This window comes from Syngnathus leptorhynchus, unplaced genomic scaffold (genome assembly GCF_054491065.1).
Source record: "Syngnathus leptorhynchus isolate UIUO unplaced genomic scaffold, UIUO_Slep HiC_scaffold_188, whole genome shotgun sequence".
Classification (NCBI taxonomy): domain Eukaryota; kingdom Metazoa; phylum Chordata; class Actinopteri; order Syngnathiformes; family Syngnathidae; genus Syngnathus; species Syngnathus leptorhynchus.
Window position 1 is genome coordinate 89315 of NW_028232155.1, and position 5686 is coordinate 95000.

The following is a 5686-nucleotide window of genomic DNA, read 5'->3' on the forward strand; positions in this document are numbered from 1 at the left end:
CGGCGCAGAGTTCCAGCCGCTCGGATAAGCTCTGTCACTCACCCGCCGCGCAGCCACCGGTAACGGGGAAATGTCGCCGCCTTGTGGACACGCCGTTGTAAATGAATGGGCTTTCGCACTTAGTGCAATTTTCGCCAACTCTCTGACTGGAGCTATGGAAGTATGGAGCTATGGAGCCACCAGCCACCCAGGCTGGAGCTATGGAGCTCTGGAGGTATGGAGCTCTGGTGCTATGGAAGTATGGAGCTATGGAGCTATGGAGCTCTGGTGCTATGGAGCTATGGAGCTCTGGTGCTATGGAGCTATGGAGCTCTGGTGCTATGGAGCTATGGAGCTCTGGTGCTATGGAGCTATGGAGCTCTGGTGCTATGGAGTTCTGGTGCTATGGAGCTATGGAGCTCTGGTGCTATGGAGCTATGGAGCTCTGGTGCTATGGAGCTATGGAGCTCTGGTGCTATGGAGCTATGGAGCTCTGGTGCTATGGAGCTATGGAGCTCTGGTGCTATGGAGCTATGGAGCTCTGGTGCTATGGAGCTATGGAGCTCTGGTGCTATGGAGCTATGGAGCTATGGAGCCACCAGCCAGCACCCTCCGTGGCTGGATCAATGGAAGTGTTTTAGGTACCAGGCAGCCAAAGGGCCGAGGCCTCACGCTCGACCACGCCGGCGCAGAGTTCCAGCCGCTCGGATAAGCTCTGTCACTCACCCGCCGCGCAGCCACCGGTAACGGGGAAATGTCGCCGCCTTGTGGACACGCCGTTGTAAATGAATGGGCTTTCGCACTTAGTGCAATTTTAGCACACTCTCTGACTGGAGCTATGGAAGTATGGAGCTATGGAGCCACCAGCCACCCAGGCTGGAGCTATGGAGCTATGGAGCTCTGGTGCTATGGAGCTATGGAGCTCTGGTGCTATGGAGCTATGGAGCTCTGGTGCTATGGAGCTATGGAGCTCTGGTGCTATGGAGCTATGGAGCTCTGGTGCTATGGAGCTATGGAGCTCTGGTGCTATGGAGCTATGGAGCTCTGGTGCTATGGAGCTATGGAGCTCTGGTGCTATGGAGCTATGGAGCTCTGGTGCTATGGAGCTATGGAGCTCTGGTGCTATGGAGCTATGGAGCTATGGAGCCACCAGCCAGCACCCTCCGTGGCTGGATCAATGGAAGTGTTTTAGGTACCAGGCAGCCAAAGGGCCGGGGCCTCACGCTCGACCACGCCGGCGCAGAGTTCCAGCCGCTCGGATAAGCTCTGTCACTCACCCGCCACGCAGCCACCGGTAACGGGGAAATGTCGCCGCCTGGCGGACACGCCGTTGTAAATGAATGGGCTTTCGCACTTAGTGCAATTTTCGCCAACTCTCTGACTGGAGCTATGGAAGTATGGAGCTATGGAGCCACCAGCCACCCAGGCTGGAGCTATGGAGCTATGGAGCTCTGGTGCTATGGAGCTATGGAGCTCTGGTGCTATGGAGCTATGGAGCTCTGGTGCTATGGAGCTATGGAGCTCTGGTGCTATGGAGCTATGGAGCTCTGGTGCTATGGAGCTATGGAGCTCTGGTGCTATGGAGCTATGGAGCTCTGGTGCTATGGAGCTATGGAGCTCTGGTGCTATGGAGCTATGGAGCTCTGGTGCTATGGAGCTATGGAGCTATGGAGCCACCAGCCAGCACCCTCCGTGGCTGGATCAATGGAAGTGTTTTAGGTACCAGGCAGCCAAAGGGCCGGGGCCTCACGCTCGACCACGCCGGCGCAGAGTTCCAGCCGCTCGGATAAGCTCTGTCACTCACCCGCCACGCAGCCACCGGTAACGGGGAAATGTCGCCGCCTGGCGGACACGCCGTTGTAAATGAATGGGCTTTCGCACTTAGTGCAATTTTCGCCAACTCTCTGACTGGAGCTATGGAAGTATGGAGCTATGGAGCCACCAGCCACCCAGGCTGGAGCTATGGAGCTATGGAGCTCTGGTGCTATGGAGCTATGGAGCTCTGGTGCTATGGAGCTATGGAGCTCTGGTGCTATGGAGCTATGGAGCTCTGGTGCTATGGAGCTATGGAGCTCTGGTGCTATGGAGCTATGGAGCTCTGGTGCTATGGAGCTATGGAGCTCTGGTGCTATGGAGCTATGGAGCTCTGGTGCTATGGAGCTATGGAGCTCTGGTGCTATGGAGCTATGGAGCTATGGAGCTATGGAGCTCTGGTGCTATGGAGCTATGGAGCTCTGGTGCTATGGAGCTATGGAGCTCTGGTGCTATGGAGCTATGGAGCTCTGGTGCTATGGAGCTATGGAGCTATGGAGCTCTGGTGCTATGGAGCTATGGAGCTCTGGTGCTATGGAGCTATGGAGCTCTGGTGCTATGGAGCTATGGAGCTCTGGTGCTATGGAGCTCTGGTGCTATGGAGCTATGGAGCTCTGGTGCTATGGAGCTCTGGAGCTCTGGAGGTATGGAGCTATGGAGCTATGGAGCCACCAGCCAGCACCCTCCGTGGCTGGATCAATGGAAGTGTTTTAGGTACCAGGCAGCCAAAGGGCCGAGGCCTCACGCTCGACCACGCCGGCGCAGAGTTCCAGCCGCTCGGATAAGCTCTGTCACTCACCCGCCGCGCAGCCACCGGTAACGGGGAAATGTCGCCGCCTTGTGGACACGCCGTTGTAAATGAATGGGCTTTCGCACTTAGTGCAATTTTAGCCAACTCCGTGGCTGCAAGTATGGAAGTATGGAGCTATGGAGCCACCAGCCACCCAGGCTGGAGCTATGGAGCTCTGGTGCTATGGAGCTCTGGTGCTATGGAGCTATGGAGCTCTGGTGCTATGGAGCTCTGGTGCTATGGAGCTATGGAGCTCTGGTGCTATGGAGCTATGGAGCTCTGGAGCTCTGGAAGTATGGAGCTCTGGTGCTATGGAGCTATGGAGCTCTGGTGCTATGGAGCTATGGAGCTCTGGTGCTATGGAGCTATGGAGCTCTGGTGCTATGGAGCTCTGGAGCTCTGGTGCTATGGAGCTATGGAGCTATGGAGCCACCAGCCAGCACCCTCCGTGGCTGGATCAATGGAAGTGGTTTAGGTACCAGGCAGCCAAAGGGCCGAGGCCTCACGCTCGACCACGCCGGCGCAGAGTTCCAGCCGCTCGGATAAGCTCTGTCACTCACCCGCCGCGCAGCCACCGGTAAAGGGGAAATGGCGCCGCCTTGTGGACACGCCGTTGTAAATGAATGGGCTTTCGCACTTAGTGCAATTTTAGCCAACTCCGTGGCTGCAAGTATGGAAGTATGGAGCTATGGAGCCACCAGCCACCCAGGCTGGAGCTATGGAGCTCTGGTGCTATGGAGCTCTGGTGCTATGGAGCTATGGAGCTCTGGTGCTATGGAGCTCTGGTGCTATGGAGCTATGGAGCTCTGGTGCTATGGAGCTATGGAGCTCTGGAGCTCTGGAAGTATGGAGCTCTGGTGCTATGGAGCTATGGAGCTCTGGTGCTATGGAGCTATGGAGCTCTGGTGCTATGGAGCTATGGAGCTCTGGTGCTATGGAGCTCTGGAGCTCTGGTGCTATGGAGCTATGGAGCTATGGAGCCACCAGCCAGCACCCTCCGTGGCTGGATCAATGGAAGTGGTTTAGGTACCAGGCAGCCAAAGGGCCGAGGCCTCACGCTCGACCACGCCGGCGCAGAGTTCCAGCCGCTCGGATAAGCTCTGTCACTCACCCGCCGCGCAGCCACCGGTAAAGGGGAAATGGCGCCGCCTTGTGGACACGCCGTTGTAAATGAATGGGCTTTCGCACTTAGTGCAATTTTAGCCAACTCCGTGGCTGCAAGTATGGAAGTATGGAGCTATGGAGCCACCAGCCACCCAGGCTGGAGCTATGGAGCTCTGGTGCTATGGAGCTCTGGTGCTATGGAGCTATGGAGCTCTGGTGCTATGGAGCTCTGGTGCTATGGAGCTATGGAGCTCTGGTGCTATGGAGCTATGGAGCTCTGGTGCTATGGAGCTATGGAGCTCTGGTGCTATGGAGCTATGGAGCTCTGGTGCTATGGAGCTATGGAGCTCTGGTGCTATGGAGCTATGGAGCTATGGAGCCACCAGCCAGCACCCTCCGTGGCTGGATCAATGGAAGTGGTTTAGGTACCAGGCAGCCAAAGGGCCGAGGCCTCACGCTCGACCACGCCGGCGCAGAGTTCCAGCCGCTCGGATAAGCTCTGTCACTCACCCGCCGCGCAGCCACCGGTAAAGGGGAAATGGCGCCGCCTTGTGGACACGCCGTTGTAAATGAATGGGCTTTCGCACTTAGTGCAATTTTAGCCAACTCCGTGGCTGCAAGTATGGAAGTATGGAGCTATGGAGCCACCAGCCACCCAGGCTGGAGCTATGGAGCTCTGGTGCTATGGAGCTCTGGTGCTATGGAGCTATGGAGCTCTGGTGCTATGGAGCTCTGGTGCTATGGAGCTATGGAGCTCTGGTGCTATGGAGCTATGGAGCTCTGGTGCTATGGAGCTATGGAGCTCTGGTGCTATGGAGCTATGGAGCTCTGGTGCTATGGAGCTATGGAGCTCTGGTGCTATGGAGCTATGGAGCTCTGGTGCTATGGAGCTATGGAGCTCTGGTGCTATGGAGCTATGGAGCTATGGAGCCACCAGCCAGCACCCTCCGTGGCTGGATCAATGGAAGTGTTTTAGGTACCAGGCAGCCAAAGGGCCGGGGCCTCACGCTCGACCACGCCGGCGCAGAGTTCCAGCCGCTCGGATAAGCTCTGTCACTCACCCGCCGCGCAGCCACCGGTAACGGGGAAATGTCGCCGCCTGGCGGACACGCCGTTGTAAATGAATGGGCTTTCGCACTTAGTGCAATTTTAGCCAACTCCGTGGCTGCAAGTATGGAAGTATGGAGCTATGGAGCCACCAGCCAGCACCCTCCGCGGCTGGAGCTATGGAAGTATGGAGCTATGGAGCTCTGGGGCTATGGAAGTATGGAGCTCTGGGGCTATGGAGCTCCGGGGCTATGGAGCTCCGGGGCTATGGAGCTCCGGGGCTATGGAGCTCCGGGGCTATGGAGCTATGGAGCTCCGGGGCTATGGAGCTCCGGGGCTATGGAGCTCCGGGGCTATGGAGCTATGGAGCTCCGGGGCTATGGAGCTCCGGGGCTATGGAGCTCCGGGGCTATGGAGCTCTGGAGCTATGGAAGTATGGATGATCCAGCACCCTCCGTGGCTGACCGCTGGTGCTCGGGGCCGGTGAACTCGGCACCCGCCTCCGGCGGGTGCCTCGGTGACCGCCGTCGCTTGGGGCCAGTGAACTCGGCACCCGCCTTCGGCGGGTGCCTCGGTGACCGGTTGTCGCTTGGGGCCAGTGAACTCGGCACCCGCCTTCGGCGGGTGCCTCGGTGACCGGTTGTCGCTTGGGGCCGGTGAACTCGGCACCCGCCTTCGGCGGGTGCCTCGGTGACCGGTTGTCGCTTGGGGCCGGTGAACTCGGCACCCGCCTTCGGCGGGTGCCTCGGTGACCGGTTGTCGCTTGGGGCCGGTGAACTCGGCACCCGCCTTCGGCGGGTGCCTCGGTGGCGGTCGGGGTTGGTGCTTGGGGACCGGCTTCGCTTCTGGAAGTCTGGGGGAGGCGGTCTGGTGGTGGTGGCCGACGTTGATGGTGGTGGGGCGGGAAGAAGAAGGTTATAGTCCCCAGCCCGCCGCATAGGAAAATTTTAGGTA